Source organism: Schistocerca gregaria, chromosome 11 (assembly GCF_023897955.1).
Source record: "Schistocerca gregaria isolate iqSchGreg1 chromosome 11, iqSchGreg1.2, whole genome shotgun sequence".
Classification (NCBI taxonomy): Eukaryota; Metazoa; Arthropoda; class Insecta; order Orthoptera; family Acrididae; genus Schistocerca; species Schistocerca gregaria.
Genome location: NC_064930.1, coordinates 109,275,842 through 109,300,076, shown reverse-complemented (window position 1 = coordinate 109,300,076; position 24,235 = coordinate 109,275,842). Strand labels below are relative to the sequence as shown.

Genomic DNA, 24,235 nt, shown 5'->3' with positions numbered 1-24,235 from the left:
GTTGAACTCCAGTTACTTTTTTCTGTGGCCCTATTTTGATGAAATCAAGTCCATATATTGCCCCAAGCACCACTCGACTTACTTGTGAAATCATACTTTTCTTTGAAATAAAATAGTGTAAGGAGTATGTTAAGGTTCCGCACTGTTCTGAGCCTGTGGATAGTTTTCAAATTAAAAATTTGCTCTGGGCATGATCTCTTTTCTCTGAACCCTGTTTGGCATTCACAAATTGTGTGTTCTGCTTGATCTTCTAATCACATTCAGTACAGGTACAGACAAAATTTTGTAGTTGACTGGAAGCAGAGATATGCCTCGGTAATTGTTGGTATCTATCCTGTCATCCTTGTTTTGTAGCGGATAGGTCATGGTTTCAGCTGCCTGCTTCCCTCCGTTTCCACATCTCAGCTAATATGCTATCTCCATGGGGCGCTCTGTGTGTTCAGCTGGCCAATGTATTGTTCAATTTCATGCAATGGTGGTGGTTCTGAAGGTGGATTTTTGCTTTTGAGGCTGTCTGAAAATTATTCATATTCGTTCCCCGTAGTTTAAAAGATTTTTTAAAGTATTTTGTTAGTAGCTCACAGATGTCCTTCTTGTTGATTATCAGTTTGCCTAATGACTCTTTGAAGTGTTGGCTCGTCGGCTTTTAACCTCTTATCTATGCTTTGAAAACTTTGTAGGTCGTACTTATGAATTAGATATCTTATTACTAAATTACATCAAATGAAACTTTGTGATATTTTAACGTATTAACAGCTAACAAAATTTACTTAATTACACTTTAGCTATGAAGGGGGGGGGGGGGGGCAAAAAGTTTCTAGCCTAATTAAGAATGACGGAAATTTCAAAAGACCAATTTATTTTTCAATTTAATATCACTTGCGGGAATGCTCAGTTAACTTTTGCAAACCACGCAAATAAAAGTTCTTCGATTTCAAGTCCAACGAAGCTTTCACAGCATTGATCATTGCATCACCACTGACAAATCGCCATCCTTTGAGGTCTGTTTTAGATTTGGAAAAACGTCTGATGGAACCAAATCTGGAGACTATGGTGGACAACGTAACAACTGGAACCCACAGTCGGGCAGTTTTCTCAATGTTGTGAGGGCTTCGTGCGTTATCCTGATCCATGCACCAGTTTATTTTCTTTCTCTCTTCTATCAAATAGCGCAGGAGGGTGCAATAGTATAATGCATTGACAGTCACGCCCTTTTGCAAGTAATCCACCATAATTACACCTTCTGCATCCTAGAAGACCGATGCCATCACCTTACCAACTGATTTTTGGACTCTGGAGTTTTTTGGGGTATTGGATGAAGTATGTTTCCATCGTTCTGGGGTTTACCATTTTGATCCTGAGACAAAACAGGTCACATTTCGTCCATTGTCACATACCTTGCAAGAAAGCAGTCTTCATCCACTTCAAATTGGTGGACCATTTCTTCACAACACTGCACACATCCCGTCTCTGATCTACATTCGAGTCTTTCGAGATCAACCGAGACGAAACTTTCCGCATTCCAAAATATCCACAGCAATGTCACGAGCACGCCCATGGGAGATTCCAAATGTGGTTTCAATGTGCAGCAACGTTGTTCGATATTCCTGCAAAATCGTATCGTGAATTGCAGTCCCTGTTTCATCAGTGGCAACTGCGACAGGCCTTCCTTTCCTTCGTGCATCTTCCACACTTGTTCTTCCATGTTTGAAGTCGGACACCAAGTTTTTTCAGTGTCGTATAAGATGGAGCACTATCCTTAAGTGTATTCTGCGCATCTTTCGCAATTTCCTTGAACACCATTCCCTTCAAATAAAGATATCCAATCACAGCACAGTTCTTGGCTCTCTCGATATTCACCATTCTGCTTACACTATACAGCCCTGTATAGGGAAAGTACGGCCAACCTGCCAATGGCTGCCATTTTGCGCCCACTGGGCCACTGGTTATACATTGACTTCTACACCACATTTAGCCGTGTATCTTAAAGAATTGCACTTAACCGTCTGATGCACTGCTAAAACTGATCAGTAGCTTCAAACAGAATACGTCAAATATTTGGCAACAAAAAAATCCCAACTAATTCAAGACAAATGAGTCGGAAAGCATTTGTTGCGACAAGCACGAAACAAGTTTTTTCCCTGCTACCCTTTGTTAATAGGAAAAGCAGAATTCACAGATCTTGTTGCAGTAGCGGGTTTGAACACCTGTTTTCATAGTTAGCATTAAATTGGTCCTATCCAATAGTCAGCAGGACAAATGAGAACCAACATTAGTTTGCAAGTGCAAGTAAAAATTCATCACTCATTTAAAGCTCTATATCAACTTATTTATTGTTCCTGCTACTCGGTGGTACAAAAATTCACCCAATGTCTCTTTTGTTACATGAAGTAAAGCATTGGATTAAAATATATATGTGTGGCATCTTAGTAAATACAACTGATAAACATGACTTCGATTACAGATGCTTTATATTTTTGTCAGATCTAGCCCATAAAATTTTGTCTGCAAACTGTTCTATGACATTAGGAAAATGATTGCAAAAGTACAAGAGAATACAACATTTTTACAATGTGTTTGAACAAAAGTAGTCATATTAATACAATGTAGATTAGTGGCCAGACTGCAACAGTAATAATAGTCTCCTGTAAAAATTAATGGTTACTGAGTGAAAGGTCACAGGTTCGGTACTTGCATACTGCAAACATTATTTTCTTTTTTGTACATTATATTGTGTGAAACAAAGTACAATTTATTATTGTGAGCACCATAAACATACTGTACAGTCAATCAGGTCAAATTTTTCACCAGTCATGGTAACTTTGTACGGCACCACTCATTATTTTTCATTTCATGTGCTGACAGTGGTAGTTTTATCTCCAAGATTTCTATTTTATAATTAAACTACCATCTATCCTATCAGTTCTTCTTACTTTTTTTTTTTTTTTTTTTTTTTTTTTTTTTTTTTTTTTTTTTTCTGTTCGAATGGATTGGAAAGTAAGTAACATAAATTTAAAGGAGACAATGACAAAAGGCCAGAAATGAATAAAATTAACTGAATGGTGAAGTCCCATTGCGATCAAGATCAACCTAAAAACAAGAAAATTTACAAGGACTTATGCTGCAGTGATCAGACATTGAAATTAAAATAATGGGCCTGGAGATGCTCCTGACCGTGTAAACAGCAGTGTTGTGCTCACGACCACAGGGAACTTGTAAACATTAACTCTGTCACCACCAATAAGGAAACATGATTCTAGGTTTGCTGATTACATTAAATTTACATTAATTTTTGAATAGAGCTTTCAAATAAATATGTCATTACACTGTATGAAGGTAAATCACATGCCGGAAAAGTCACTGCATCAGAGATGAAAGGCAAGTGTACGTCATTTAAAATAATTTGCAATTGCAGGACCAAGAAAGAAAAAAGAAATAGTCTTAGCTTTCAAGCCAAAACCTGAGTTTTGAACTGTAAAAACAAAGTATTAATAGAAAAGATTAATCTTGCCCAATACCTGTTAACAGAAAGAGGCAAAGTCCATAACAGCAATGAACATCTGCACTCAATATCTGAAAATGTTTGAGGAAATGTATTTACTATATAGCATTACTGAAAGTGTTGTTCTACTTTGAAGACAATGTGTGCACTATTATTTGTAATGTATGCTATGAAAAACATCCTGAACATGTGTTATTTTTACATTTATATAACCTCAACTTAAAAACCGTTAATAACAGGTCGATATAAATATCTTCAAATTTCTAAATAAATGTGCATTACTGAACAGAAAAATTTGTTTCGGCTTCTTATCAACCAGTGATTTACTTTTGGAATGGTTTGAAGTAACTCAGGGCATTCTATGTAGGTAAAATAATGTGTTGTCTAAGACTAACTTAAACTTAGCAGGAATGGCAGTGTAACTATCAGTATAAATATTAAAATATTACAGCAATTGGTCACTTTGTATTTTTTATTACAAAAGCACTCAGTAACTTTAACTACAACATGTGTTCCAACATATATTACATGTTGTGGGCATAATTTTCAAAAAATGGTCTGAAGTGATGCAAAGTTACCCCAGCTGGCTGCATTCCGAGTCACATATTCATGATTTTCAACATAAATTGTTAGATTATGAAGAGAAATAAAAATAGCACTATAGGTTGACAGACACAGAAGATTACAGCAACCAGCCATTTTTTTTTACAATGTTATTTATTTCTTAAAAGAGTGCCGTTACCAGTTCATCTTCAGACGAATAGTTCGTGTTTCACATTACATTTTGTGGTTTGTTTCCCCACCTGATGAAACTTCCTTGGGGTGGTGGTGCCAATGAAGAATCCGCGCTATTACATTTCAGTGCAGGTCGCTTATCATCGCACGCGCATGCACACAAAATGGCGTGGACTCTTCATTGACATTGTCACCTCAAGAAAGTATAGTCAGGTGGGGAAACAAACAACAAAATATAATGTAAAATGTGGACTAGCCGACAGAAGATGAACCTATCGGTTTGAACCCGGCAATGGCGCTGTTTTTATAAATGAATAGCATTGTAAAAAGTGGTTGGTTGCTTTAGTCTTCTGTCTAAGAGTCAACCTATATTTTGTACACAGCCATAGGCTCAATGTCAGTTTTTGACAAAACAGCACTAAAAGTAGCAATTACAGAATAAAATGTGCATGGCATTTATGAGAAATCACCTTCACATTTCACCATGTTTGGAAACAAGTATTCTTCAACAAGTGTTGGCCAACCTATCAACCATCAGCATATCTTGCACGTGTGCTATTTCATTCTGAGCTACGAAAGAGTATAAAGTACAAGCTAATGTTCTTCCTGGAAGAATGTATACTTTTCCCTCTCTATAACATTACACAAAACATAGATACATCGTATGTATAAAAGGCTGTTGAAATAAAGAGGAAAAAAAATTAAAGCAAATGAAGCGCAAGGAAGAAACAAAGGTGGGTGGTGGCAATGCACAAAAGTCAAATATGTACATAGGTTGAAGGATGTTTTATTTATATATGCACCATTCTGAGCCCTTGACAGGGACATAGTATACTTGTAAAATGTAACAAATATTACATGAGATAATGAAAACACTCCACACTTGGAGAAAGAAACATAGAACAAAAATATTATAAAAATCACTATCAGTAAAACAAAAATGAGACCATTTGAAAAGAAAATATTAACACAAATTTTGTGTCTTGCATAACCAAAATAAATTTGAATGTCAAATTTACAAATCATTTACTAAAAATTTATTCTTAAGTCACAGTTTCTGCACTAATTTTCTCATGACCATGCTTCTACTGCCTTGTGTCACTACGCCCTGATATCTTATTTTCCACCCTGAGATGCAGATGAACTCTCATTGCCAAAAACCTGTATCCTCATTAAGTTTCTCTAGTACACCAACAGGTTTCCTCTACACAGGAGCATTACGTACCACTAGGTGCTTATGACGACAAAAAATGGTTGGCACAGCATTTGGTTTAAGTTTTACCAGTCCATCAGCTCTGTTGGCTTCAAACTGGTCTGGAGTGAAGTGATTCTGGAAACAGAAACAACACTATCAGCCAATTTAGTTGCAAACTCATTTATTTAAGCGATATAAAAATTTCAAGACTATACATTATAACTATAGTTTAAAACATAAAATAGGCCTATATATGAATCTGCATTATCAACAGAACTGAGCACACATTACTCATAACTACATTCAGTGCAAGAAGCTCAGAGGGCTATGAATTAGATACAGTATTAACTATACACAAACACTTAACACTTATCAATCTCTCATATTCTACCTGCAAACTAATTGTAAAAATTTCATTTTATATGAGAAAAATTACATCTTTTAGGTAATGTATATTCATTCACGTTTAAATTTCAATTGGTTTAGGTTTCCTGTGTAACAACAAATACTGTATGATGCACATCTTCTAGGCCTACCCAGTATTTGCATCTGAGACTGCTGAGAGTACAAGAAGCTGTATTAAAAGTGGTAATTAAAAGTATAATGTACTGTTAAAATTGAAGCTGCAATCCAATTATGCTTTTCTTTTCATTTATTTCATTGTTTGTCGAAACGGTAGGTCTACACTATTAAATGCAAGTAACCGTACTTTAAGGAGGCACGTCATCATCACGCCAATTATTTTCACTAAACTTACTGAAAACGACACGTTGTTAATTGACCTTTGAAGTACTAACTAAACACTAAACGTAAACTAAAACATAGAAATAATGCACATTCCGTCTCCAACAGTTTGGCCTACACTGTGTAACTACGGAATGAAAAACTTTTACCTACTTCACCTTTCGCGCTGCAAAAAATACGCCTTTATACTAGTCGGTTCATTACAGATTTACTAGAAACGCGTCGTTTTTACTAGAGTTTGTCCCAAGAAATAGTCTTTTAGAAACTCTTGACCGGTTTTAGGCTAATCACATATAATGTTGCACCAAATCTGATCACGAAGTGAATCAAAATATAGCAAGTTTGTTACAGAGCGAATCTTAATCCTTAAGATGATTTGCATTAATGAATAAAAATTGCACTTACCGCACACAAGCGAGAGTGTCTTGTGGGCTGCCAGTTGGCTCTGTTGATTTTCATCAGCCATATCCTCCTCCTTGTTGCATCTCTCCCTTCGGAAGGAATAATGTACAGTTTTCCTCCCTTTTCGCCTCTAAACGAACAGCCAACAGCACAACACTGAGGCATTACTCTACTTAAAACTACGAAAATACATAGCACTTCCTATGCTTCACACGTAACGCTTGGGCCCACAATGGCTGCTAATTGTCACGTGACGCAGTCTCAGCCAACCCTGAACTGCGAAAGATGGTAAATGCAGGGGAATAGAATGGCCACACTTTCCTATATACAGAAAAGTCTAACTTATGTTAGACAGTGATACAGAACTTTTAATGTACTACGGTATACAACGCCATCCTAGCGGCAAAACTAACGAAGCTGGAGCCGCGAAATTTGCCCAGCACACCCACAAAGGATCACCATAAAGTAGGTGGTGGTGTTGGTGTAAGACATTACGGTAACTATCTCGAGCTAGAAACTTTTCGACCGCCCATCGTATATAGTTTTTATCTCAAAAATAGTGTACAGTCGCGGTCTCTCTACTCTTGTGCTCTGATGTCTTGCTGTTAATACGCAGTATGGAAATTCCACAGGCTGCTTCCAGCTTCGTTGAGAAACTCGCATGTGGAACTAAAAAATGCCGAGAAATGGGCTGTTGTTAATGTTTTTCATGAAATATCAAAAATCAGCTTTGTAGTTTTCTAAAGAACTATATTTAATTGATCATCTGGTGTTGTTCACGGATCGCTTGTACGAGTTTCACCTTGGTCAGAGGTTTTTATTTCGTTCAATATAAAACACCTCCATCTCGTATGTGTACAATTCATTAATTATGAATAATCCACATCTTCCTGTTTCTAATTACTTATTGCATGCAAAATTCCCGTTTTCATTTCAAATATAAATTCTTCATTATCCATGTTTTATGAAAGATTGTTCGTGAAAGTTACTTAAATTAAGACAAAAATTTAACTTTTTTGGACATAAATGAAAAAACCAAATAATCTTTATTTGTTCTCATATGAACCTGAGCGATAAGTGTTGTAGAAATATGACAATCATTTCCACACCATCTAGCACACCATACAAACGCTGCATTTTTTTACATTTGCTACCGTACCATTACAATATAAGCCCAGCAAAACTGATCTGGAGCCAATCAGCGCTGTCCAAGGTAATCCGCCGACAAAGCTGTTGCCCTGCATTACCGCTCATTCTGTGTACTTGTGTCACAGCATAAAAAAAAACCTTATGATCGTTGAGTAGGGTTGTTTGGCGGAGGAGACCAAACAGCGAGGTCATCGGTCTCATGGAAATCATGGGGAAGGAAGTCGGCCGTGCCTTTTCAAAGGAACCATCCCAACATTTGCCTGGAGCGGTTCAGAGAAAACACGGAAAATCTAAATCAGCATGGGCGGACGCGGGGTTGAACCGTCGTCTTCCCGAATGCGGGTCCAGTGTGCTAACCACTACGCCACCTCGCCCGGTCTCATGATCGTACTTTACTGTACTGGCACAGCTTGGCTTCCGCTTCACGTGAAACGAAATTAAAAGAGTCAAGCAAACACGGAAGAACACATGGTGTAATGTTTACATCAGGTTTATTGAGTTACACAGCTTTATTGTTAGGATAGATGATTATTTTGAACAAGTATGTCAGAAATACGACATTTGAATGTAAACGTGAGATACCTTTCCAAAAGTCATCAGATTTGTATTTATCCAATTTGAGGTAAAAGTTATGTAGTGCCCCCCCCCCCCCCCCCCCCCCCTACATTCTTCACGGTGCTGCAGATGTAAACATTGAGCACTAGCTGAAGGGCGTCAGCCTGGCTGCGGCAGCCAGAAATAGGCGGATTCCGTATTGCTACATTTCTGAAGGCGTCTAACTTCAGTGCAACACTGCAATTGTTAACGAAGTTCTGAGAAAACAGTTGTTTCGCAGATATGAGATTGGCCGGCAGACGTTTTACATAGTAGAACGCAATAGCACTTGTCCTGGACGATCGAGCGTGGTGGCGTAGCGGTTAACACATTGAACTCACTTTAGGGAGGACGACGGTTCAAACCTGCGTCCGGCCATCCTGATTTAGGTTGTTCGTGCTTTCCCTAAATCACTCCAGGCAAATTCCGGGATGGTTCCTTTGAAAGGGCACGGCTGATTTCCTTCCCTAATCCGAGCTTGTGCTGCGTCCCTAATGACCACTGTCAGCCAGCTGACAGTCGTGATCGACCAGCCGAACAAGGTGGACGTGGAAGATTTAATAATTGCCCAGACTAGAAAGAAACGCAAAGCCAATAAAAGATATTCGATTCATCCCCTACTTGTGGAGCGGCAGACAAAGGGCTTATTTAAAAATTACTTCAAGGATCTTCGAAAGTGCCCAGATCGCTTCTTTAATTATACAAGAATGTCAGTGCAATCATTTGACAAGCTTTTGGAAAATGTAACAAAGTCTACCATGGGTACTGATACTCGTATGCGAGCTTGTATAACACCGGAAGAAAAATTGTTGGTGACTGATGTGAGTACAAAAAACAAATATATTTTTGAAGCGTCAGGCGCTAATATGGTAAGTCACAATCTCCGTAGGACTATTTCTTTTTTTAAACTAAACAAAACAAAGTATTTGTTCTTGCGAAATTGCGTGGCAACTAACACCACCTAACATTTATGGTACTGGTGAGAAAATGTATCATTAAAAATACCTTCACGGTAGTAATACACTGAAATTGTGTTAAATATTATTAAACTTCCTGGCAGATTAAAACTGTGTGCCCGACCGAGACTCGCACTCGGGACCTTTGCCTTCGCGGGCAAGCGCTCATTCTGGAAACATCCCCTAGGCTGTAGCTAAGTCATGTCTCCGCAATATCCTTTCTTTCAGGAGTGCTAGTTCTGCATGTTTCGCAGGAGAGCTTCTGTAAAGTTTGGAAGGTAGGAGACGAGGTACTGGCGGAAGTAAAGTTGTGAGGACGGGGCGTGAGTCGTACTTGGGTAGCTCGGATGGTAGAGCACTTGCCCGCGAAAGGCAAAGGTCCCCAGTTCGAGTCTCGGTCCGGCACACAGTTTTAATCTGCCAGGAGGTTTCATATCACCACACACTCCGCTACAGAGTGAAAATCTCATTCTGGTAAAATATTATTGAACTATCGTTTTCTGCCTTGGCCCTGAAATTTAAATGTTACAAATTAGAAGGAAAAACATAATCACAAAACAAAAGTGCTAGTTTGAATATAATGAAACAATATATTTTACGATTTGATATTATTTGTAGGGCTACTAAATTTTTGTTACATTTCAAAAGAAAAGAAAATCAACGTTCTTCACGTACAGACTCCTCAAACAGATCAAGTAGTTCAGTATTCTGGCTTGATACAGTTGACACCGGTGAGGCAGCGGGTGATAATTGATTATAATCGGCGGCAGTGATCTGCTGTCTGCAACAGGCGTAGAATATCCACAGTGATTCTGCCCTTTGCTCAAGTCTCCCGGACCATAATTCGGTTGCACTGCGTATCCATTCCCGCGGTTATAAGGTCCAGCGAATGACATTATTGGCACGTACTCTCCATAGCCTCGATGATGAGTTTGCAGGGAGGTATTTTTGCTCTTTTTATTGAGTCTATAATTTCCATTTTCGTAGATAGCTTTCTGTGTTCTGGAATTTTTTTCATGTCTTGTAAAAATGAAAGCAGAAAGATACGATCTGGATCGGATTCTAGTTTTCTTTCGTATTGCCTTTCTCGCTCCTCCCTAATTGCGATACTCTACTGGAGTACTGCAATCAATCTATCGTCGTTAGTTTTCTGCTTTTTCTTTTCTGGCATACTATTCCTTATGTTACCGCTCTGATGGTTATTTTCATAAACTTCCGTTTCCAGGCTAGCTTCAGTTGGGTTGTTCAACGCACCTGCTCTGCGTTTTAATTCCCTTCTTAAACTCGTTCTAATGTTCTTCCACTTCAGCTGTAGAGATTTTTCTGCAAAAGACGCCTCAATTAGCGCTGCTGGGGTGAATTTAGGGATACTAATTTTAAAAATAATTTAAAATAATGTACTAAAATTTCTGTCACAGATATATGAGTATCAATTTTTTCATATGAACGTGTTTTTCGCTTCAGGATGTACTATGGCAGCACTGACATTTTTCGGATAGAATATACCACTGTCCTAGAAGTCATATATGAAACTTGCTTGGCGATTTGGGAGAACATGAGAGAGAGTATTTCAAGAATTAAATGAGGAAAGGTGGATTGAGATAGATGGTTTTAATAAAAATTCAGACTTTCCCAATTGTTTGGTGCCATCAACGGGAACGGAGCAATAAAATCACGTCATTCTGGCTCACTTTACCACAACTATAAAAATTATTTTTCCATCGTTTTACTTGCTTTATGCGATGCTGATAAGTTCACACACACAATTTACGAATCCCTCTGAAAAGCCAGATATTTAACAATAGAGTATCGGTGCCATAAGGAAGAAATTTCTGAGGATGTACGATTGCAGTACAGCATTGTATGGTAGTGAAACATGGACTGTGGGAAAACCGGAACAGAAGAGAATCGAAGCATTTGAGATGTGGTGCTATAGACGAATGTAGAAAATTAGGTGGACTGATAAGGTAAGGAATGAGGAGGTTCTACGCAGATTCGGAGAGGAAAGGAATATATGGAAAACACTGATAAGGAGAAGGGACAGGATGATAGGACATCTGCTAAGACATGAGGGAATGACTTCCATGGTACTAGAGGGAGCTGTAGAGGGCAAAAACTGTAGAGGAAGACAGAGATTGGAATACGTCAAGCAAATAATTGAGGACGTAGGTTGCAAGTGCTACTCTGAGATGAAGAGGTTAGCACAGGAAAGGAATTCGTGGCGGGCCGTATCAAACCGGTCAGTAGACTGATGACAAAAAAAAAAAAAAGTCATTGTCGGAGACGAGGCATTTGGTTTATCTGAAAATTTAATGCGTGCTTATGGAGGAAGGAGGTTAACAAACGAGAAAAGAATCTTTAACTACCGACTTTCTCGGGCTAGGCCTTTTATAGAACGCACGTTTGGCATTCTGGCAAATAAATGGAGAATTTTTCATCGCCCAATGGGCGTTGGAGGAGACTTCGCAATTGCCATAATAAAATCGTGCTGTGTTTTACACCATTACGTGCGCGAAAGAGATGGTTATAAATTTGAAGTCACATTGTATGTACCTCCAGAACTGGAAATTCCCCAGGTCATACAGGCAGAGGGTACCACTCATCATCAGCATATACGGATTTATTTGCGGATTATGTTACAAATGAAAATCCTCCAGAGTGGCAAAACAGAATTCCACTGGGGTAGTAATTATCTGTGTCATTTAGATAATGTATGTAACTATTACTGCTTCCAAGTGATTTAGTATCAATTATTGTTAGGTGTAAATTGATACCCTCTTTTCCACTATTGTACGTATAACAAATGTTCATTATGTAGTAAATAAAAAAAAGCACTTACGGAATTCATTCTTGTCATTTTCACTCACATTCTGCTCACACATTATATTTGTTATTCTTCCCAACTCCTCCTCTTCAAATGACGATCACCGTATTCTTCTGATGAAATATCCCAGATAGCTCTTCGGCTTTCAACCTGACGAATAAATTTGTCCGTATCAAAAGTCACGGTGTATTTCATTTCTCGATCACACGAACACACGGTCTGGCTGCTCGGAGACTGCAGGCACTCACTGCGAGACACGCTGGCTGCCGTGTAGTCGCCGCCGTTTCTCTGGCTGCCCAGTGTGCGCCCTACCATACGCCATCATTGTTTTACTAGCCAGGCTGCCTAATGCGTTGCCGCCCCTACGTGAAGCAAATCCGTGACTTGTGACGTCACACTCGCCATGTTCGAGGCCTACGAGAAAGACAGGTCGCGGCGCGTACGTCACGAATGTAGTCCTGCGCTCGCTCGCTCAAATCAGCGGACAAACTAGTTTCTGCACCTGTTATCTCGTAACTAGGCGTGTCCGTACAAACAGGGCGACCAGACGTCCGGATTAATCCGTACATGTCCTCCTTTCTAGCCCTTTGTCCGGAGTCCTGGCGCATTTTTGCAGTGTCCGGCTTTTTCGCAATACAGTTAAATTTATAATTCGTCCCGTTCTGTTGCTCTTTTCTTCAATTGCTTGCTGTAGTGCACGTATGATTTGTAAATGTAATTTTTAACCGAGCGATTTCGTAAAACATTTGGCTTTGCCTAAACGAAAGTGTACATTTTCTGATGTCCTTTCCTGCAAATATCTGGTTTTAAGAAAGGGAGAAATGCATTTGAGGCGGAATGTAAGATATGTGGAGCTGGAACGTACGTCTCAGTTGCCAATGAAGGTAAATAACAGATTAACACTGTCATAGTTTTATTTCATTGTTTCATAGTTATTCAATTTATTTGTATTCGGAAGGTTAAAGTGCAGTTTACATGACGCCAGCTGCTGCTTGAATTGTAGATGTTGGTAGTGGTGCGTCGAATGAAGGAAGGTGAATGGTCTTACGTTTACCGTTTTTTAAACAATTCGTGTTGTTGACATAAAAAACAATTGACGCCACACTGTCATCACAATCAATGCTTTTAATTTTTTTACGTTGCTCAGTTAACCACCATCTGACCATCAGTAACAATTAACTACTAGTTTTACCGGTAATTCTCGGCAGTCACGTGACTTGTCCAAAGCTGACGGGTTGTATCCTCATCTGTAGTTGACCGTTTGATGTGTCGTCTTTTTTTTCTTCCTTTGTCCTCCTTTTTGAAGCTGTTTGTCCTTTTTAAACAATTGCATCCGTTCACCCTACGTACAAACGAAAACTGAATCTTCTACTGGAATCCGCTATTATGGAATCCTATAATGATGGGTAGTCCATGGGCCTACTTATAATCTGTTACGGCTGTACTAGCGTACAGTAAAATAAAATTATGCTAAAATAATTATCAGTTGCATAAGGCACCACTTCCAGCATGTAATGAGCACTGTTAGACAGAAGAGACTAAATGGTATAAACACGCCGTTATACCATTTATATCGAGTACTGATCTTAAATTAAATTTTGGCGTAGTACTGTTAATCATTAAGACTTCATAATAGCAGATTCCAGTGGAAGACGCAATTCTCGTTACTACTTACACACCCACATGCGAGTTAACAGTTTTAGAAACGCATTTTGTCTGCTGTGCTGAGCGAGCGAGTTTAGAACTACCTTCGTGACGCACGCGCCGCAGCCTGTCTTTCTAGTGGGCCTCGCGCCATGTTAAACCGGGCAAGTTGTCAAATTGTTCTGCCACACAAAAAATGCAATTACCATTCATGTAATTTTTTACGTTGCTCAGTTAACCACCAGCTGACCATCAGTAACTATTAACTACTAGTTTTACCGGTAATGCTGTGTGAGTCTAAAGTTCACTGTCAGCTACTCCCTTGTACCTTCTAATCCTTCCCTGCAAGATCAATTACGCAATAACTCTGCTTATTTACATATGCAATTTGCGTTACGCCGCTAAAGCTGCTGACAACTTCTCAAAAATCGTCTGTGCAAAATATTTTTTTCCTTTCACTTTTCGCAGTTTATTTCTTGAACGATGAAACTTGATAGCGATACAAAGTGACCAAAACATTTACATGAAAAATATCTTATTATAGTTACTTCGTCAGATATGTGGCGAACTTTCACATAATAGGTTAGGTTAGGCTGTGATAAGTGCATTTCTCTATACAGACAAGTTCTGTACAGATCATTAGGTAACAAAACTGAAACTATTCATTTATTGGTAATTTCCAACAATGACTGCCTATGGAGTTGGAGGAGTCCAACGATACATATGGAACGTGCGGCAGAAAATGATTATGGAAATCTCGTGGCGCGCGTGATTATCAGTTAGTTGTGATCGTCATTTTTATCAGTTCTCCGTTGTTTCTTCAGTTCGTGTACATTACATTCACGCCGTAATTATTTGTGATTTGACTGGGAAATCTACACGGTTTCAGTTGACAGTGAGTGTAATGTCTGCTGCTTCTCAAGCTGCTTCTGCGGATTGTATGACATGGAAAACTAATTCCATGCATATCCAGCTTAGACAAATGTCTTAATCAAGTTATTTTTGTCGGTTGGCTAGAGAAATTTGCTTCTATTAATTTTTTCTGCCGAGGCATTCAGTTTACTTGGAACTAAGTGTTTTATTCCACACTAATGGCTAGTTTAAACTTCGTTCAATTTCAAGTACACATTTTCATTTTCTGGCACGAATGGCATTATACCACAATAAAGAACCAAACATGAAAATACAAAACTGGTACTCCGAGCAAATTGGTATCCCGAAAACCACATGAAAAGTTGAATATCTACATCTACATGACTACTCTGCAATTCACATTTAAGTGCTTGGCAGAGGGTTCATCGAACCACAATCATACTATCTCTCTACTATTCCACTCCCGAACAGCGAGCGGGAAAAACGAACACCTAAACCTTTCTGTTCGAGCTCTGATTTCTCTTATTTTATTTTGATGATCATTCCTACCTATGTAGGTTGGGCTCAACAAAATATTTTCGCATTCGGAAGAGAAAGTTGGTGACTGAAATTTCGTAAAAAGGTCTCGCCGCGACGAAAAACGTCTATGCTGTAATGACTTCCATCCCAACTCGTGTATCATATCTGCCACACTCTCTCCCCTATAACGCGATAATACAAAACGAGCTGCCCTTCTTTGCACCCTCTCGATGTCCTCCGTCAATCCCACCTGGTAAGGATCCCACACCGCGCAGCAATATTCTAACAGAGGATGAACAAGTGTAGTGTAAGCTGTCTCTTTAGTGGACTTGTTGCATCTTCTAAGTGTCCTACCAATGAAACGCAACCTTTGGCTCGCCTTCCCGACAATATTATCTATGTGGTCCTTCCAACTGAAGTTGTTCGTAATTTTAACACCCAGGTACTTAGTTGAATTGACAGCCTTGAGAATTGTACTATTTATCGAGTAATCGTATTCCAACGGAGTTCTTTTGGAACTCATGTGGATCATCTCACACTTTTCGTTACTTCAGTGTGAATCTGGATGTACAAATGTGCATCTTATGCCGAATTAAGCATTTTAGTATGGTTTACGAAATTCCGATGCTCTCTGATGTCCCTGTTTCTTTGATGACACTGTAAGATCTCTTAATGTTATATACGTACGAATATATGTAAATGTTCACTTGAAGCCGTGTCAAGCAGGCAAATTTAGTCAGTAGTTTTGAATTACAAATTATGTTTCAAATATATTGACAGCTTTGGTAGACTTTTACTAATCGGCCTTCTGTGAAACTATGTTTTTCGATCACAGGATACTGATTGGAAACAGCACGAATAAATAAATAAATAAATATATATATATTGCATTTACGGGAATTCGACGGAATTACGGTAATTTTTCAGTTTCAATTATTTAAAGTGTTACCTATGTGCAGACGTCTTACCCTTTCGTTTGCACCACCGCTTTCCGCAATTTCTTCTCCATGCCAGCTCGGAATGTTTATGCAGGGGATTGCTGTTGGTAATAACTTCTTTCTTGAAGGTAACCCTAGAAGCTCATTTCTCATATCCCGTTCATAATCTTCAGGCCGAAAATGAGCTGAACACACACGTGCAGTTTTCACATTCACTTTGTCCTCGCGTTTGCATCGAACTATCCATTCACGTTGCAAGTGCTCATCCTTGGGGAAAATGTGATAAATAACATCCATCGTCCTTCGAGCAGTATTAATGCAATGTGCCACGGCACAGTTACAGTGACCCTTCCTCATGACTGTCTCGAAACAAATTACTTTTCTTGGATGTACACTACCACTTCCGTGTTCCACTGAATGCACAGCACTGCAACGTCCTCTCCGTGACGTCAACGCGAGCAAGGGCGTCTGGGAGTTTTTTACTCGCTAGGGGCCGGAATGGCCTACCTGCTTTTTCTATATGCCTTGGTGGCTACGTTATCGTAGCTGCATACGCGCAGTACGGCCTGTTTTCTGGCGCACTCTGGCAACTGCCCCAACGAACCTCCTAAGTGCCAACTACAGATGGGCAAACAAACACGCAACTGTTTCAAACATATGAAACAGTACAATGTAATGTTTTGATACGCTGTTTCGAAACAGTGAAACAGTTTGTGTCTTGTAATTTAATAAACCAACACATTTAATCATCTTAAATGCCTACTGTATAAGTATGTCCATATAAACACAAATGAGGTGTGAGCGCTAACCATATCGCAGAGAGTATGAAACTATCACTTAGGTGTATTGGCAGTTCCGTATTTCCTGCAGCAAATGCACTGCTTTCGTGTCGTGTGACTTTCATACTTTTCAATTGGCTGAGGACAGCCATAGCTGAAGACAGAAGAACCACCACGAACGGAACTGGAGGTGGGAGCAAACTGCAGAAACTACTGTGCTACTGGGATTCCCACATTCCGTTAGTATGGATAATATGCCCATCCTGCTAATTTCCATGAACACAAAGGAAATCATTGTGGATAATAGGCACAGTGACTATAGACTCACAAACAACGCCAAACAACTCGAATAAATAACAGAATATAACAGAAAAAAATTTTGTCTTTCAAGGTGTTTCGAACCGTTACTATAAATTCACCATGCTTCCCAGCCCTTCCCGTTCACCATTACACTATCAGTGATATGTCAAACAGATTGCTTGCAATTACACCTACATCAAATTTATGAATATGTCTAATAACTGTCACTCTACGCCTTTTTTTTTATTCAAAATCTTGTAGGCTTACTTGCGTTTCTTAATATGATTACAGTACATGAACAGAGAAGCTTATGTTATAAAAAAATGTAATTTAACTGAATGATTTTCACCTATTTATTATTTTGAATGTGAATAGTATGCGTTGTTTTATTGTTTGGTTAGTGTTTATAAAGCAGATGTTACGCCATTTCGGAATATGACAGTCAGCTAGAAACGAAGCTTTATTTTCGGATATCTTAAGCTTCATGCTATTGCTTGTGAAAAAGATTTCGACATTCTTGAAAGTGTTTCACGAAGTGGTATGTTGTGTTTCAGTACCTGCGCCGAGCCCGAATCTCGTCCGACACAGAGCGGGATGAAACATCACTGTTTCGATACAATTAGTCCGTTCCAAGCACAGGCGGACTGAAACAGCCTTATTTTGAAACAACGATTCAGTTTCTGTGTCTGGCTCGAGATCGAATCTGGTCCGGTTATCCGAGACAGGGGCGGAATGAAACACCACTGTTTCGAAACAGTGAACCACAGCCGTTCCGGAACACTGAAACAGTTCCACATATCGATACACTGTATCGAAACATAGAAACAGTGGCCAAGTCTAGTGCCAACTGCCAAACAGTACCGGCCGGCCTGTGTTGTTCTCTGGCCACGTAAGCAGCCCGTGTATCGGTATGATATACCACCCATGGATTGCTTGGTCTGTCGGAACTTTTATCTGGCGCGGAATTGTCGCTGAACCGTCACAATTGACTCACTTTCACCGCATCTGAGGACGAGTCACTCCATTACAATCCATGTTTGGCAAGTCTGCTCCGCAGGGCCGAAAGAGAGAGAGAGAGAGAGAGAGAGAGAGAGAGAGAGAGAGAGGGGGGGGGGTGGCAACTTATATCTGATATTTCAGTCGTGCGCAGTCGTTTTCGAAACGAAGTTAATTCTGAATGACTTGCATGTATTCTAGATTATTCGACAGCCTTGATAATACTCTGACACGAGCTACTAGTCAGAACTGTATCCAAATCTTTACACACTGGCTGCTTCCACAGCCAAACATGCAACCTGAAAACTGGGATGTGAACCGACTAGTAAGTCCTCCAAAGAACCTTCAAAAACACGCTACTTACGTCAAATGTCGAAACTGTTCGCCTCTCTAGATCAAACACGTGTTCGACTCAGCCTTCAATAAAATCCGGTTATGAAGCGACTTTTCCCTTTTGTACATGAGCTTACGATTTTCGGGATGCAACGGCATGTCGTGTGAACTCTATTTTAGCCCACGTTCCTATTCAGACAGACGTATTTATCACGGCATAAAACGTTTTTACTAAACACTTATCTGTGATGTGACTGTCTTTCGAATTAATGACTTTTTTGTCCGCTTAGGAGGAAGGACATGGCGAAGCACATTTGTTTTGCTTCTAAAGGCTACATCACTTCATTTCTAACGCCCCGGTCGCATCGATGGCTGAATCGTTTGTAATCGGGCGGTAGACCCAACAATGCAGACGAGCAACTTTCAAACATTCCTCTCGCTAACTGTACGTATGTTACAGAAAATGCTACATTTTCAAATGACGAAAATTGAGTTGTGTAATTTTTCGTAATTGCTAATACTATTCGTTTTTCATTTATTAGTCTCGTAATTTAAGTGAATTGTTTTGAAAATCTCTAAGCATCTATAGGAAAGGTCAATAGCAGCGCTTCTGACTTAATACTTGTAAACTGAATGATGGTGAAATGGGATGTATGAAACAAGCATACAATAGACATGCCCTAAACATTTAAATTATAATGCTCACTTTATACTAAGTCATTCTGATTATAACCCATATGCAGTACAGTTGTTTCATAAAGAACTCAAAATCACCAGATGGAAACCAGTATATCGTCACTATTACCGCGAAATATGTAAGTGCAAGTATATACGATTTACGTTATTTGGATCAATTCTAGTGTTCGATTCCACTCGTCGGCTTTGAGAAATGACGTCATAGCCAAAGCAAAGACGCTTAGTATATGCAATCTATGAAAGCGATCATACTCGTAAACATACGTATATAGCATGCAATAAAATTACAATAACATTTCGTGCAGTTATTTACTTAGTCATGAACTACACCGAAACGCAATGAAGATAACGAAAATAATTAAGAACAAGAATTTCTTAAAAATTTCACGGCTCAGAAAAATTAGTCTCGTAATTTATGAGTAGAAAAGTACAGAGAACCTTTAAATTGCATTACAGTAAAGTGCATGGTGAAGTCATACTATTGTAAAGTACGGTTAAATTTACTATTAATTATTGAATCTAACCGGCGAAGAGTAGGAACCTTGGGGTTTCGGGCGGCGAGAAACTAAAAAGTAGCAGAAAACCGGGAAAATGAATTGAATGACAACAAATACGATAAATAGCATAAAATGTGGAGAAACCGATACACTGAATTCTAAAAGAATAGCCAGAACACAACTAAAGAAAATCCACGAAAATACAACTAATATTGGAATACATAACTACAATTAACCTACACAGTGTGGTCCATTGATAGTGACCGGGCCAAATATCTCACGAAATAAACATCAAACGAAAAAACTACAAAGAACGAAACTCGTCTAGCTTGAAGAGGGAAACCAGATGGCGCTATGGCTGACCCTCTAGATGGCGCTGCCATAAGTCAAACGGATATCAACTGCGTTTTTTTAAAAATAGAAACCCTCATTTTTATTACGTATTTGTGTAGTACGTAAAGAAATATGAATGTTTTATTTGGACCCCTTTTTTCGCTTTGTGACAGATGGCGCTGTGATACTTGCAACGTATAAGTACGTGGTATCACGTAACATTCCGCCAGTGCAGACGGTATTTGCTTCGTGATACATTACCCGTGTTAAAATGGACCGTTTACTAATTGCGAAAAAGGTCGATATCGTGTTGGTGTATGGCTATTGTGATCAAAATGCCCAACAGGCGTGTGTTATGTATCCTGCTCGGTATCCTAGACGACATCATCCAAGTGTCCGGACAATTCGCCGGATAGTTACGTTATTTAAGGAAACAGGGAGTGTTCAGCTACATGTGAAACGTCAACCACAACCTACAACAAATTATGATGCCCAAGTAGGTGTCGCGGCTAATCCGCACATCAGTAGCAAACTCCGCGTGAATCGGGAATCTCAAAAACGTTGGTGTTTAGAATGCTACATCAACATCGATTGCACCCGCACCATTTTTCAATACACCAGGAATTGCATGGCGACGACTTTGAACGTCGTGTACAGTTCTGCCACTGGGCACAAGAGAAATTACGCGACAGTGACAGTTTTTAAACGCGTTCTATTTAGCGACGAAGCGCCATTCACCATCAGCGGTACATAAACCGGCATAATATGCACTATTGAGCAACGGAAAATCCACGATGACTGCGACAAGTGGAACATCAGCGACCTTGGCGGGTTAGTGTATGGCACGGCATTATGAGAGGAAATATAATTGCCCCCCCCCCCCTTTATCGATGGCAATCTAATGCAATGTATGCTGGTTTCCTCCGTAATGTTCTACCGATTTTACTACAAGGTGTTTCACTGCATGACAGAATGGCAATGTACTTCGAACATGATGGATGTCTGCAACATAGCTCGCATGCGGTTCAAGCGGTATTGAATAGCATATTTCATGAAGGTGGATTGGTTGTCAAAGCACCATACCATGGCCCGCACGTTCACCGGATCTGACGTCCTCGGAGTTCTTTCTGTGGGGAAAGTTGAAGGATATTTGCTATCGTGATCCACCGACAACGCCTGACAACATGTGTGATAAAGAATGTGTAATAAAAAAAAGTGTAATAAAAAATAGTGTAATAAATAGTGTAATAAAAAATAGTGTAATAAAAATAGTGTAATAAAAATAGTGTAATAAAAAATGTGTAATAAAAAATGGGGGTTCCTATTTTTAAAAACGCAGTTGGTATCCGTTTGACCTATTGCAGTGCCATCTAGCGGGCCAACCATAGCGCCATCTGGTTTCCCCCTTCAAGCTAGACAAGTTTCGTTCTTTGTAGTTTTTTCGTACGATATTTGGCCCGTTCACGATCAATGAACCACCCTGTATGGGTAAATTTCAGTCACCGGTTCCAACCGATCCATGATTCGTTTGTAAACTATTTTTGCAAGAGTTGCGTGCACTGAAACGTAATAGCATTTCTACGTTCATAAATGCTCTCTAAAACTATTGCAGTGAAATCACAATTGTAACCGATAACTAGAACTGAGCTTCTACATAGGTCAATTCTAGTAGTTGCTGTAGTTTAGAGAGCACTTACAACAATGCGCAGCCATTATAGTCCGCGTGACGTCATCGAGCGCAAGGGAATCTGGGAATTTTTTGCTCGTTAGGCGCCTGAACAACCTACCTCATTTCTTGTGGCTTCGAATGGCCTACCCTTCTGTATACACTGTTTAGTCGCTCTGATCCTTACCCCCCTCCCTCCCTCCCTTCCTCTCTCTCTCTCTCTCTCTCTCTCTCTCTCTCTCTCTCTCTCTCTCTCTCTCTCTTCCCCCCCTCCCCTCCCTCCCCACTCGCCCCGTCATAGCACATAGCTGGCAAATCTTAAATATAAAGGCGCGTTCCCCATAGCGTGGAAACTTTTCTTGCATCTTGCTTTTAAGTATTTGCCGAACGTGCCTGTAGCTGCAAGTTCTCAATCTTACGTAAGTTTCGTGTGTTCAGTGCCGGCACGATGAACGTCAGTGTCGAAATGCAGAATCGCGCGAAGACAAGTGTACCCCTGGAACCGCTAAGTAGACATTACTGGTCACTGTCGGCCAACGAAGTGCGAAATGAACTTACCTACTACTTTGTTTCATCAGAAGGGGAAGTAAAATGGCAATACGATTCAGCTGCTTTTTTATTGTTAGAGTAAACACAAATCCAGTATGTTTGTAATAAAACACAAATACATTAAATTCGTAATAAATACTATCTGTCAAACTCAGAGTAAATAAAAGGCGAACTATCGGTGACATAACTTGCCCAGTTTTGTGGATCTTGTTTTTGAATATTTGATTGTACGAGGGTCACTCCAAAAGAAATGCACACTATTTTTTTTTAAAAAATCCGTCTTTTATTCTACATGTTTGAAAGTTTTACAGTGTGTAGATACATCCTTTAGGAACAATATTTTCATTTTCCCACATAATTTCCATCCCTCTCAACTGCCTTACGTATTCTTGGAACCAGCGCCAGTATACCCGCACTGTAAAATTCTGGACCAACCTGTTGGAGCCACTGTTTGGCAGCGAGCACAAGAGGTTCATCTTCCTTCCCCTATCCCAACGTAGTGTGACAATTCGTTCACTGTGATGCGTCTGTCAGCAGTCACCAATTCGTTAAGTCTCTGCACATTGAGTCGTATGAATAAAACAGAGAATATACTTTATACTCAGATGTTCGGAGAAAGTTCTCCGGTTGGCATGAATAAAGCGAGTCTGAGAATATACTTCACCCGAGTATGTTCTCAGTGTGGGTTGAAGGGTGGGGGAAGTTGCTCAAAGCAAAGTATATTCTCCGATTTCGTATGAATAAAGACAAAGAAGTTTCTCACAAGCGGAGAACATTCTCTGTTTTTGTGAGTGAGGTCCATAGCATACTTCGAGCTGAGTGAGTTGTGTTGTGTTATGTTCTGATTAAGCGTTACCGAGTGTTTTTAGCGAAAATGGCGGAATTTATGTTTCTTGAAGGGCAAAAAAAAATATACGTAGTACGCAGGAATACAGAAGAAAGGAACTGTAGAAGTTTGTATAGATTTAACAGTCAAAACATAAATTAGCTGGCGAATCACTTTCTTCCGGAAAATCACGAAAGAGGAGGAGGTCCGCTTTCCAATGAATGCAAAATGAAAATATTTTTGCGCTATTTAGCGGATCCAGGCTTTCAGATAGGTGTAGGAGAAGATTTGGAAGCACACCAGACTACAGTATCAGTAACATTTTCGTATGTTTTGCAACAAGTCAACAGGAAAGCCCCGTTGTGGATCAGATTTCCGAGAAACATTAACGAACTAGAAACTGCGAAAGTTAAATGGCAATCGAGATACAAGTTCCCATGTGCGGTAGGTGCCCTAGATTGCACTCACATACCTATAATGAAACCTTCTTCACATGGAGACGAATCGTCAATCGAAAGGGCTTTCCATCTATAAACGTGCAGGCGACGTGTGACAACAGTGAAATGTTTACGAGTGTTGATGCTTCATGGTCAGGGTCTGTGCACGACTCTAGGATATGGAGAAACTCCGGTGTCTATCGTATATTGCGTGAGAACCAGTGCAACGCCCTAATTTTAGGAGACCAAGGATATGGCATTGCACCGTGGTTAATGACACCATTTCAAAATCCAGAAACACCTGATGAGAGGGCATACAACAGACTTCACTCTAAGGAAAGGGTGATAATCGAACGGTGCTTTGGACAGGTGAAAAGGCGTTTCCCAATTCTGCAAAATAAAATAAGGCCTGCCAGCAAAACATGTAGGGGACGAGGATTTTGAGGCACCTTGTGATGACGACAACAATCTTCCAGTTCTGGGAGAAGAGGAAGCAGCAAACGTACGTGTACGTGGAACAAATAGGAGACGGGAAATTGTAAATGTAATACGACAACTGTAATGTATGGGTGTCTGCCCAAACATTGAATAATTAAACCCAATTTGATATTTTCTATAATTACAGTAATTATTCCCTCATGAAAATAAAGCACAGTGCTCTGATGTTACGTAAGAAAATGCTGTTTAGTTTTTTTCCATTCCCTATCATCGATTTTACTTTCAACAAAAATTGTTTAACATGTAACTA

The 24,235-nt window shown here is 39.6% G+C and overlaps 1 protein-coding gene and 1 long non-coding RNA gene across 2 annotated transcripts in view; both read right to left on the bottom strand.

Annotated features, from left to right (window-relative positions):
* Positions 1 to 24,235, bottom strand: part of LOC126295379 (uncharacterized) — a 188,941-nt gene that overhangs the window by 67,243 nt on the left and 97,463 nt on the right. The gene's annotated exons all lie outside the window — the stretch shown is intronic.
* On the bottom strand, positions 5,009 to 7,039 carry LOC126295380 (uncharacterized). The gene is made up of 2 exons (XR_007552479.1): positions 6,582 to 7,039; positions 5,009 to 5,567 (listed from the first exon to the last, which is right to left on the bottom strand). It is a non-coding gene; the product is annotated as an uncharacterized LOC126295380 (long non-coding RNA).